This window comes from Petaurus breviceps, unplaced genomic scaffold (assembly GCF_028583685.1).
Source record: "Petaurus breviceps papuanus isolate PSGF00001 unplaced genomic scaffold, PetGlider_PUasm1.0 187, whole genome shotgun sequence".
Lineage (NCBI taxonomy): Eukaryota > Metazoa > Chordata > Mammalia > Diprotodontia > Petauridae > Petaurus > Petaurus breviceps.
In genome coordinates, this window is record NW_027185799.1 from 6867580 (window position 1) to 6880594 (window position 13015).

The window sequence follows — 13015 nt, forward strand, 5'->3', positions numbered from 1 at the left end:
CATGTGTTTAGAAATTCTAGGCAGTTTTCTTGCATTTATTCTTTAATAATGGCATCCAGGTATTTTTTGTTTGTTTTGTTTTTTAATTGTAGTGTTCTTCTGGGAGATCTCTAATCTTTAAGTTTTTTTATGCACACATGGTCTTTGAGATCAAAATGTTTTGCCTTTATAGAGATCATGCTTTCTTTTAGTGGTATTTTTCCCTTATTATCATATATATGTATATAAATACATAATTTATACATATATATATATAATATACATAATTTCTCTTCTTCCAGTTTGTTTTTCCCTTCCATATATTTGCACTGACAATTAGCTATCATCTCTTTTGTTTCTTTGGTAATATTTGTTATAATGGAATACATGGATTCAAGTTTTTCTATTTTTCCATTATATCTGCTGTGGAGATCATAAATTTTACTTTCACAATTCGTATTTCTTTCTTAAACCATTCAACAACATCCTATTGTGTTTTCATGCTTTCTTGGGAATCTATCCTCTGCTTCATCAGATGTTTATTCATTTTCCTTTTTCTTGCAATACTTTTTTATTGATTCTTAAACTTTTTTTCTTTTCTCCTGATCTGGAGCATACTTTTTCTTCTGCTATTAATATCATCCCTGTCAGTAAGTTTTCTTCCTCCTGAGATCTTTGGTAATTTCAGTGGTTTCCCCTCTTTATTTTCCCCTATTGCTAACTTTCTGACTCTCTCCTCTTTGATGGCAATTTCCCTGTGGGGTTGATCTCAGAGCTGTCAGCCTCCTTCCATTCTTGGCAATTCATGGTCTACCAGGCTACAGCACTGTCCTAGGTGATTTCTGGGGAAACAAAACTATTCTTAGCTTAATGCTGGGTATTTTCTCTCAAGCTTGATGGAGTATCACAGAGTCCCTTACACATATACTCTGACTTCTTCGCTTTGTGCCTCAGTTCCCTGGCTTAATTCTATTGTGACAGAGATCTCTACTACTCTTTGCTATTGACCCAGACCGAGCAAAGTATTTTAACAAATCATCTCATCTCATTTTCACAATAATACCAGAAAATAAGGATGACAGATTTTTGTCCCATTTTAATGATGAAAAATATGATTAATCATAGCAGCTGTATGACTTGTGTATGGCTACATTAGTATATATAGTAAGTGTTAAGGTCGGGATTCAAATCTAAACCTTTTTTCACTTATATCACACCTTCTCCTACATTCATGAGTGTCAACTAACCCTCATTGAGGGAAGAAGCAACTTGGTGACACAGTGGATGAAGCACTGAGCCTAGAGTTAGAAAGACCTGAGTTCAAATTTGACTTTGGACACTTACTAGCTCTATAACCCTGGGAAAGTGTCCTATCCTTTGACTCAGATTCCTCAGCTATAAAATGGAGATGGTAATAACATCTAACATCTACCTCACAGGGCTTTTGTGAGATTCAAGTAAGATAATATTTGTAAAGCACTTAGCACAGTGCTTGGCACATAAATGTCAGTGTAAATGCTTATTTTCTTCTCCCTGAGTGGGTGCCTTCTAGTGAAAGAGTTTAACGAAAGTCATTTTCAGATGTAAACAGTTTCCTTTGGAGACTTAGAGTTTTCTGTTGCCATTTACTAAATAACTCTTGGTAAATTAATAAAAACCAGGAATTTTGTGGGAGAGCAACCATCATAGACACTTATACTAAGATTTCTGGATTCATTTCTTGGGATGCCTCTCATCTCTCCCCTGTCAACAATGCAAGGATTGTAGAGTAGTAGTTCCAGCTTTGGCTGCCAACATAAGATGAATACCAGTAAAATGGGAGGAGGGAGAGACTATTGCCGCTTAAAAACCAGTGGTCCTGAGAATTAACAATGCTTTAAGAAAGCGGGGAGGAAGGGCTATTGGAAACATTATTGAGGGAGCATTTAATTCTTTCTTCTCACTTTAGCTCAAGGCACAAATAGTGGCTGGCCTCTTTATTCAGTGGCTAGATATTTGAGTAACCTCAAAATTCTCTGGTCCCATCCTCTCTATTGACAGAATGTATAGCCTAAGCTGTCATCTCAAATAAGAAACTAGGACTCTGCTAACAATGGGCTTCAAAAACACTTGAGGTTTGCTGCCGTCAGAGTAAGTGAGAGTCATTCCAAATGTACCAAAGGCTCATCCAATTTCCATCCAATTTTACTTTAATTTCTCTGGCCCCCAAATAAGGCCAGGCATTTCCCCAAAAGAGAAACAGAGCAGGCTTTCTATACGATTTCCACAGATTCATGCTTTAGGTCATACTAGAAATACCACAACAGCAACCTTTTTCATGGAATCTTAGAACAGACTCTTTTTGCCAAAACCAGAGAGTTCAGAAGAGGTGCAAGTATAATTAAAACAACAAAATATGAAGTGTATTCTGAAAACCACAAAAGAAGTCTGGGGTGGATTTCGTGAGGTTTAATCAATTGGTATATTTTCCCAACTCCATTACTGCTTTCAACTCTAGTAGCCTTTCAACTCCCTTAGTTTAAAATACATAGTACAGAGAATTGGGGGTGGGTAGGTGACGAAGTGAATAGAATACCAGACCTGGGTTAGGAAGAGTCATCTTTACTTCAAATCTGGCCTCTGATACTAGCTGTGTGACACTGGACAAGTCATTTAACCTTGTTTGCCTCCAGTTTCCTCATCTGTAAAATAAACTAGAGAAGGAAATGACAAACCACTCCCGTATCTTTGCCAAGAAAACCCCAAATCAAGTATGACTGAAAACAATAGCAACAAGAAGTCCGCAGAGTATTGTCTAGCATGGATATTCATACCCCCACAATATCTGGAAAGCTCAAATATTGAGACCTCTCTGGAATGAAAGATAAATGAAAAAAATAAATAATTTAAATTGTCTCTCCTCAAATCGTTTTCTAAGTAATTTCAGCTTTCTCCAAGATGCTTCTTATTTTATTAAAAACATAGTCAATTCCTTTTGTCTGTTCTGTCCTATAACAATGACCCAAAGAGGTGGGAATAAAATATAAAGCACAGAGAAATGAAGGGATTTGCTTGAGACCAAGACCCCACAGCTTACAATGGGAGAGCAGGGAGGGATGAGAGTCCAGGCCTCCTGATGACAATCTTCTTCCCCTTTTCCATACTACTTCCCCCTTGTACTACTTAGCTCTTCTTATTTTATTTTTATCTTTCCTTTTTATTTATGTTGGGGTTTTACAACTTAATTATCCAATGCTTTGATAGACTTGATGAGTAAAAACCCAAGAAATTCAAATAGCAGGTTCTGGCTTACAAATTCCATAAGAAAAGGTAAGTAGTAAATGTTTCTTTTCAGAAATGTTTCATTTTGTGATTAATATATTCTTCCTTGAAGGAAAGATATTTGAGAAATCCACCCAATATCTTACACCAAGGCTTATTCTGCTCTTAGGAGCAAAGGCAAGGAATGCAAAAGAATCTAAAATAGAATAACTAATATCTGTAAAATTCTTTGCAGACTTTTGTGCCTATGTCAACATTATTATTTAACAAACAGCTAGGTGGTGCAATGGATATAACACCCTAGTTCAAATGTGGCCTCAGACACTAGGTAAGCAATACTAGGCAAGTCACTTAACCCTCTTTGCTTCAATTCCTTATCTCTAAAAAGAGCTGAAGAAGGAAATCGCAAATCATTCCAGTATCTTTGCCAAGAAAATCCCAAGTGGCATCATGAAGAACTGAACATGATCCAAATGACTGAAGAGCATTATATGCAAAACACTAATGCAATGGCCATGAAATCAAAAGAAAAAAATATGCGTTTTCTGTTCTCAAATATATTTCGGGGGGGGGGGGGGGGGGGAGAAGGGGCCGGAAGGACTGCATTACACCTAGGCAGATAAGGAAATAAACATGGGGTAGTTTGAAGAGGGAGAAGAACCCATCAATTCAAAGATCAATAAAGGCTTTGTTAAGCTAGTCTTATTAAATAGCTCTACTTTACAACTCATATTCTTACCAGTTAGAAACTTCCATACCTCCCACTGAGGCAGGAGAGCAGAAGAAGCTGGGGGTCATTCTTCAGTTTTATTCAGATGGAGCTTTACTGGAAGAGGAGAATGGGGGGAGGGGCAGTTCACTACTGATGCATATAAGGACCTCTAGCCCACTGCATAACCTAACAGCTGGTATACTAACTTGGCAACATTTAGTAGACTTGCAAAAGCTGCAGGCAGGCCTCAAGACTACAGATGAGTCTAAAAATGTAACTCTTCTTAATCACTGTTTAGGTTGGAAGGAGCCTGATTCATCTTCCCTTCTGTGACCTCTCTGGCTTTAGTGAGAGGAGGTGCTGCTCATTTGGAAGGCATTCAGGCTCTTCTGCTGGTCACAGCTTGTAGAGATGCAGCCCCTTTAGTGAACCTTCTGAGCAGCTGAAAACAAAATCAGGCCAGTGCCCTTGTCCCTTTGGAAAGGCTGGGGTCGGTGGGAATGTCAAACCAATGTGTTTTTAAAAATCAAATGCAATATTCACGAGCAGCCTTGGCTTTACTTCAGAGGAAGTAAATTCTCTACCACATCCAAGCTGAATAACTCTGGCCTTCAGGGCCATCCATGTGACCCTTTGCTACTGTGAATTCCTTAAATCACAGAGCAAAGGACCAATAATTTATGTGCCTTGCCACCACTTATTACTGGCAATCATAGTGTTTTCCCTACTTCTTGATGTATATGGTACTGGTCCAAACAGGAATCAGGTACAACCAACCTTTCAGGCCTATGTGCTCTGTGAAAGAAGTCTTATTAAGAATTTCTATGTTCCCACTCCCAAAAGAATCCAAGAGTTACTTTTCTGCAACTGAATTATAAACTCTTTTTGTTTAAGGTCAATACATCAAAGTCTCAGTAGGAAGTGCCTGCTCACCTACGGCCTGTATTTCCTAAACATCAGCAAAAAGTCTAGGCTCTGCAGAACTCTCAGGCTGAACAAGGAAGCAATTTGTACACTGCTCTTTAAGGGGAACTGAATGTATGCCAATGACAAGGAGCCAGTATTTATCTGGCATATTTCTCTAAAAATTTATGGCTCAGCATATCCCAGGAAAAAGAGGAAAGATGAGTGATGGGGACCACATGGCCCTCAGCGTGCAGCTAACCTCGTGCTGCCTGTATAGAATTTCTTCCCTTTCCTTCTTTTCTTTTATAGATCCTGTTGTTTTCTATAATGGTCTGTGTTTCAGAGAAAGTTACTGTGATTCTATAAATAGGAAAAGGGTCTAGACCTGAGATTTCATTGGTATAAGCAACTTCCAGGTGAAGAAACTCCTCCTACCTATGTAAATTGGCCATTTCTCTGTGATTTAGTCTTAGAAAGTTACCAAGAACATGGTGAGGCTGAGTTGCCTGGGTTCACATAGTTAGCAGAGAAAGGACGTGAAGCAACGTCTTCCTGGATTTGAGGCCAGTTCTCTATCTACTATGCAATGCCTCCCCAAATATCTGTGAGGAAGACCCAACTTGACAGGTTGTGAGGGGTACAGGGAAGCTATACTCTACATGAAGCGCTATTATCTGACTGTTAAAATAGCAGCAGCAACAGCAACATGAATCCCATTTCTATTGCAAAAAGACTAGAGATTATTGAATCCAATTCCATTGTTCATAAGAAAACTAAGGTCAAGTGAGGAAAAGGGACTTGGCCAAGGTCACATGGTTAATTAGTAGCAGAGCTAGGATAATAACCTCTGTTTCCTGACTTCTGGCCCAACGTCTCTTTTTGCTATAGACAAAGATGAGAAAGATCAAAGTGAACAATGGCTTTGGAACCACAGAATTTGAGAGTTTGAAGGGAACTCAGTAGTCATCTAATCTAACCTCTCAGCACAAAGCAGTGCACAAAGGAAATGTTGATTAAATGTTCATTCGTTCATCCACATCCCATTCTCTCCACTCACAGAGCCACCATCCTAGTTCAGACCCTCATCACCTGTCACCCAGACAACTGTAATTGACCTCTGACTAGCCTCCTTCCCTCAAGTCTCTGCCCCCTCCAGTCCATACTGCCAAGGTGATGTGTCTAAAGCACAGTACTTGGCAGTCTCACACACACACACACACACACACACACAAACACACACCAGTGCCCTTCTCTTACCTCCAGAATCACATACAAAGGCCTATGTTTGGCATTAAAAGCTCTTCATCCCATGGCTTCTTTCCGCCTTTTCAGCATCCTCACACTTAACTCTCCTACACTAAGATCTAGGCATACTTACAGGCTTGAGGTTCCTTGAACAAGACAAACCACCTTCTACTTCTGTGCTTCTGCACTAGCTCTCTCACATGCTTGGAATGCTCTCTATCCTTCTCTCTGCCTCTTCATGTCTGAGACAGAGAAATAGGCCAGCAGACAGACAGACAGATTTTCTATGAACTGTACATAGTTATTTGTAGGATGACTCATTTACCTTATTTTAGAATATGAATTCCTTAAGAGCAGGAGCTATTTTTGCCTTTTTATTGTATCTCCAGTGCTTAGCACAGTACCTGGCACACAATATTATTTAATTAATGCCTAATGACTTACCAATAGATGCATATAACCATTTCTAAATGAGGTAGCAAGTACACCAAGCAAGTAAAATGGTTAGGGTACCACCTGGTGTCAGGAAGACGAGTTCTAATCCAACCTCAGACATTTACTAGCTTTATGACCCTGGCCAAGTCACTCAATCTCTGTCAGCCTCAGTTTCTTCATCGTTAAAATGGGGGTAATAAGAGCCCTACCTCTCAGAGTTGTTGTGAGGATAAAATGAGATGTTTATTAAGCATTAAAGTGCTATTTAAATGATAGCTATCATCATCATTATTTTAAACAATACACTCCCAAAAGTGCCACATGAATATGAATCATGAAACAACACAACCTCAAAAAAGTTGCTCGGGATAACAAAAACAGTTCAATATATACATATATATTAACAACAGTACTTTTTATGGTAGCAGGAACTGCAAGAGCTGCCATCCATTGACTGGAGCATGGCTGAATGAAATATGGTATAGAAATGTAATGAAATGATATTGTACAAGAAGAAATTATGAGTATATATAAACATATATACTATAATAAATATATATATATCTTAGACACATGTGAAGATATGTATGAGTCACAGCAAAGTAAAACAAATAGAATTAGGATAGTTGATACCAACAATAATATAAATAAAAAGAATGCTAACAAGAAGCTCAAATTTATTAAAAAAAAATTAAAAACCAAGAACCACCAAACAATATTGTTCCCATAAAACAGATAATGAAACACACTTCCCTCATTTCAGCAAAGAAGTATTACAAGGGCAGAATGTTATGTATATTATAAAATTCATCACTATTTTTATTGTTTTTATGAATTATTTTTCTTTGTTAAAAAAAGATGGTTCAACTCTAGAGTAAGGGATGGATATAATGGTTTTTCAGGAACAAGCTATAATGTTTTTAAACTAATAGAAAGGAATCAAAATTGCTGGTTACCAAAGAGCAATGGAGAAATGCATAGCAGACATAAATTGACTGTAGGATAATTGCAACAGTGACTTGTACATAATAAGTCCTACAATAAAAATCATTCAAGAAATGTATGATCAAAGAGAAAGTTGGCTGGTCATGCAACAAGAGCACAGGATAAATGTACTGACAGCCTGGATGCTGTACAGCTGCCCACTGAAGGTTAATAGACTTTGATTACAGGATCACTGACCCAGAGTTGCAAGGAACTTCAGAGGACATACAGTCCTACCTTGTGTTACAAATGAGGAAACTGAGGCTCAGGAAATTTAATAACTTGCCTAATATCTCACAGGTAATGTGTTGAGAGAATAAACCTGAATCTAGGATCTCTGACTTCAGAGCCACTGTTTCCCAAGCATTGTTTTGGCCCCATGACCTAGCATTCTTGTCTCTTCCCCATGGTACAATGTCGTCCCCCTTTATCAACTGATAATGGGCTTTGTGTTGGTTACCTGGTATGGCTGATATTACTTGCCCTGGAGATAAAACTCTAGGTAAAGTCCTGGAACTAATTACCTCTCAAGAACACTGCAAGAAAAATAAAAGTTTTGTGAACTTTAAAGTACTAAAGGCATCCAAGTTATTATTATTCAATTTCATTTACAAACATTCTTGATACAGTCCAGATATTCAAGGAACTGTCCTAGGCACTGAGAATTGGACACAAAGATTTATTTTCCTTGTTGTTGACATTAGCCAATAGCTATTCATTAAGCCAGTATAAATATATCTCTTAAGAATGTAACTATCCTTAAGCACTACTTCTAGATGTGGTTTATTATAATTTTTTAAATTATTCATTTATTCATTATAGGGCCAACTGGTATATATTTTTAAAATGTAAAGTCACATCTACAGAAACTTCAGTGTTTCATTCATAACTTCTAGAGTGCAATTAGTTCATCTTTTCATTACTTTGTCAACATTCAGTTGCCAAGCTTCCATTTTATGATCCAAGAAAAAAAGAAGGCATATGTGTCAGTCAGAATCTATTAGTGACCGATTAAAATATGAGTTCTATTTTGGTCCCAACTTCTGTGGCTTTACACGTGCGCACGCACACACACATGCATCTGTGTCTGTGGTTATTTTTGCATAGTGCCGCTCTATTATTGCAAAGGGTACATTTTAGACAAATTATGATGATATATTCTAACACGACCCATTTGCTAGAAACATCAAACAAGAAAATTCTGAAGGTTTCTGAGCACAAAGCCTCAGAAGCTTCCTTTTCAGTTTTCTAGCTAACCTTCTTAGCTCAAATAATCAAATATCCCAATGAATCCATAACCTTATCAATGTGTTGATTCTTTCCAAAGATGCAATTTATAACCCGTCCATTTTTGCCCAACTTGTGCTATTCTTGTCCATGTCTCATAAGTTTTCCTGAGGTCTACCCAAAGCTCTAGGAGTCTTCCATGAGTTTTTCTGTCATTCCAAGGATAACAATGTAGTTTCTCACTTTCTCCACATGACCAGTCCATTTTTTTTACATATACATTTCTGTAATGGCACCCTTTAAACTATTTCTCCTTTATAATACCTTGATTACTGCCTGCTGATACCCATTACTTACCTCTCCACTGAGCTATGGGTAACATCTATTTCAATTCTTTGGATACTATTTTTCTATTAGAGGCAGTCAGATGACACCACCAGAAAAGTTTTTGGTACTATAATACCAAACACTGGTATTAATAAGATGGGCTATTCTTTCAAGGAGAAGCTTGGCCTGTTGTACAAATTTATCAACACTCACTTTAAGTAATAAGAGTTCCCAACGTCAGTTGATATTTTTAGTTAATGAATTTTTGAAACATGCTTTCCTGCTAAACAGCTGTTAAAATGTGATCTCTTCAAGGATCATGATTAAGAGCTGTATGGGACTGAGAGATCCTCTAACTAGAACTTTCATATTATATATTAAGAAATAGAGCCCGTGTAGTCTCAGCTTTGCTATTTACTAGCTGTGTGATATTGAGCAGGTCACTTAAGCTCTCTGAGACTCAGTCTCCAAAGCCCAGTGCTTTTGCTACTATACTGCACTACTTTGAAACAAAGCACTTTTAAAGATTATTTCCAGTTATATTAGAACCACAAACTGACAGCTTTAAAATCATTACAATCACCATGTTTATCTAAAGTAGAGTTTGGGTTTTTGTTGTTTGTTTTCTTCAATGTTAGTCTGATAGGAAAGAAAATGCATCATAGTTGACAGAATCAGATCATTTACTGCTTTAGGAGTCAGGAAGACCTGAGACTAAATATAGATCTCACATTTACTAATTGCCTTGGGCAAATTATGTAATCTCTGTGTGCCTCAGGCAACTTTTTAGGATTTACCTAGTATTTTCCTGTATTTGGCTATTGTTAATAAAGTTAGTTTACAAATTAAGTGTTCTGTATGGTAAAACCACAGATCATTTATCAGCCTCAAATCATTTTTCTTGTTCTATGCATTTGCAAGAAGAGGAGGTCTGAAAGGCTGTTATATGGCCTGTTACTGACAGTTAACTGGGAATATTTTATGAATAATTCTTCTCAGTGGCAAAGAACATATGGCTGTGAAATTGAAGATTTTTGAATCATTTTAAGGGATTTCCACATTAAGAGACCATTAACACCCACATTCATATTTAACACCCCTACCCATTCATCACCTCAGTTTGCTTGTTCAGAGCAATAGCCTGCTATAAAAACTGAAATACTAAAATAGAGGAATTCTTTGTTTATTCATCCTCTGAAATATTTTTCTCCCTCTCTCTAGAAGACCTAATTCAACTACCTGGTAGGGGACAGGAATGCATGAAAAATTTAAGATGAAATTCTTGGATGAATTCCTTGAGGAAATCATGTGTGTGTGGTAGAAAGAGTACAGGACTTGCAATCAAAAGAAACCCAAGTTCATCTCATACTTCTAATTCTTCCTAGCTATTTGGCCCTCAGTGAGTCACCTTACCTTTCTAAACCCCACTATCCCAATTTGTAAAAAATGGGGTTTATAATACCTGCAATGCCCACCTCATAAGACTGAAGTGACAAGCCTCTACGCATTATATAAGTGGGAGCCGATATTTCAGACTTTGACAGATCTCCATTACATGGGTATTCCCTCCCACAATGCAGGCAGCCACACATCAATGAGCTCCCATCTACTATGACTCTTTCACTCTAAATTCTCCATAGGAGGACCACTCGGTTTTCTAAGGGTTTGCCTCTATTTCTCTTGACATTGACTTGTGAGGGCCAATAGTTATCTTCATGTATTTGGAAGGTTTCCTTATGGAACATGAATTAAATCTGTTCTGCTTAGTCAAAGATGGTAGAATATTTCTAGAAGCTACAAAAGGCAAATTCTGACTTAATGAAAAACTTCCTAAAAACTATATGCCCCAGAAGTGAATGGGACAGTCTCAGAAGGTACCGGGTTTCCTATCATTTAAGTGATGACTGGAACCCACTTGTCAAGGATATTAAAGCACAGATTTCCTGTCCAGGTATAGACTGGACTAATAAATGACCTTTCAACTCTGCAATTCCACAATTCTGTGAACTGAATTGTATTGAGTAGAATGAATTTGGGAACATGGGGGAGGGAAATGGTGGGAAGCATTCTGTTGCTGCCTATAGGTAATACAGTCATGAACACTTAGCTTTCTTTTTTCTTTCTAATGTTATGTGACCTTTCCTGGTGGCGTGGCCAATGGTAAGGAATACAACAATTCACAGCTACGGCAATTCTACTACAATATTATCTACAGGAGTTCTTTACCTAAATTCAGTTCTTCTTTGCCCCCAAAATGAGAGAATCCATAATCTCTAAGAGAATTACTACCCAAATGTGAAGAGATGTGATTGCCAGTATTCTACTCTAGGAATAACACTACTTAGGGGTTCTCTTTAAACATGTGCTCTTTCATGGAAACTTCACTTGGATGTTGGTGGTACATTTTCTTTCAGACGCATGTTCTTGTAGTTCCAGAGATGAAGCTACTGAGCTGTCAACTGAGCAGGAAAAAAGTCTGGTTGGTATATTTAGCAGAAATGGCTATTTTAACCAATGAAATTGGCATTATTGTGCCTTTTGCTTACTAAAGCAAAAAGTTTTGACCAGAGATTCATAAATTAGAAGTTGATCTAAATTTAGAATGTCAAGAGTGCAAAGATAACTTTTACAAGGAGCTTCGGGGACAAAATAGGTAAGAACATAATTGTAAACTTAGCTCACATGAGCCTGCTTCTTTAAGAGAATAATAAAAAGTTCTGATTTCTGTTTAATTATGATTAAATTATTATGTGTTCCTTTCCTACAATCTATGAATTTTATGTAGTTTGGGCTTAATTAGAACATGTCTTCTTAACTTTAATACTCTTTCTATACTTTACTACCATCCACATACTCTATGATCCAGTAACACTGACCTCCTCCAAGTTCCTTAAACTATATACTCCATTTATTTACTCCTTACATTTTCACTGGCTGTTCTTCTTGCCGTGTATGCTCTGCCTCCTGTGTTTGCCTCTTAAGTTTTCCTGGTTTCCTTCAAGTCTCACCTTCTTCAAGAAACTTATCCTAGACGCCTTATTGCTAGTGCCTTTCATCAAAGATTCACTTCAAGTTATCCTTTATATAACTTATCATATACAGTTGTTTGAATATTGTCTCTCCCATTAGACTGAGAGATCCTTGAGGGTAGGGACTCCTTTTACATTCTTTGCATCCTTAGAGCTTAGCACAGTGCCTGGTACATCATAAGTGCTTAATAATTGCTGACTTGACTTAATGTTTTAAGAATTTACAAAAACTTATCCATCCAAGTAATTACGGTCTCTTTCAAAGTAGTAACCTAAAGATACTATCAATAGCCTTTACTCAAAGCATTTCTGTAACTTTTCATTTTGGAACTGCTTTCAGAGTCTAAGGTGAAGTTTTCAAATATTTTAATAGTAACCTTTGGTTACCTAATGATAATCCATCATCTGAAGGTGGATTGGATATTTGTGCAGCATTTTTGCCCCTTTTATAAAGACTTGGGAACTAATGTGACCAGAAGAATGGCCTTGAATGTGTAAGAAGCTAAGGCAAAGCAGTAAAACCTTGTTAAATTAGGTGCAAACTGGAGTCCAGCATAGTTTGTTTTATCCAGCCTACACATATAACTTGAGCCTTGGGAATATGCCTAGTACTTGACTCTATGATGAAGAACGCATTCTGTGGAATAGAAGCCACATATATTGTGCTGAGCTTGAAATAAGTCCACTTTGCTTCCAAATCTTTGGTGTGCCACCCCTACTTAGCCTCACCAGTTGGTCCTGCCCACCCACCAAAAGGAGGATCTTTTGGTTTTAGGGAGCCCTGATAAGTATGGCACAGATGCCTAGCATCAGCCACTACATCCTAGCATTTTGAGATGCAGTGGTGCATGAGGATTAGAGGGAATGTTGCTGCTGCTTTCAGCAAACAACAGACAGCTAATTTCTATAT

The 13015-nt window shown here is 37.5% G+C and overlaps 1 long non-coding RNA gene across 3 annotated transcripts in view; it reads right to left on the minus strand.

Annotated features, from left to right (window-relative positions):
* The window catches only part of LOC138163172 (uncharacterized), a 107870-nt gene that overhangs the window by 34736 nt on the left and 60119 nt on the right, over positions 1 to 13015 (minus strand). Inside the window, exon 3 of one of the 3 annotated variants that reach the window (XR_011168831.1) lies at positions 7983 to 8058. The exons of the other annotated variants lie outside the window; for them this stretch is intronic. This is a non-coding gene — a long non-coding RNA (uncharacterized lncRNA). The remainder of the gene's footprint in view (positions 1 to 7982; positions 8059 to 13015) is intronic. 3 annotated transcript variants of the gene reach the window in all.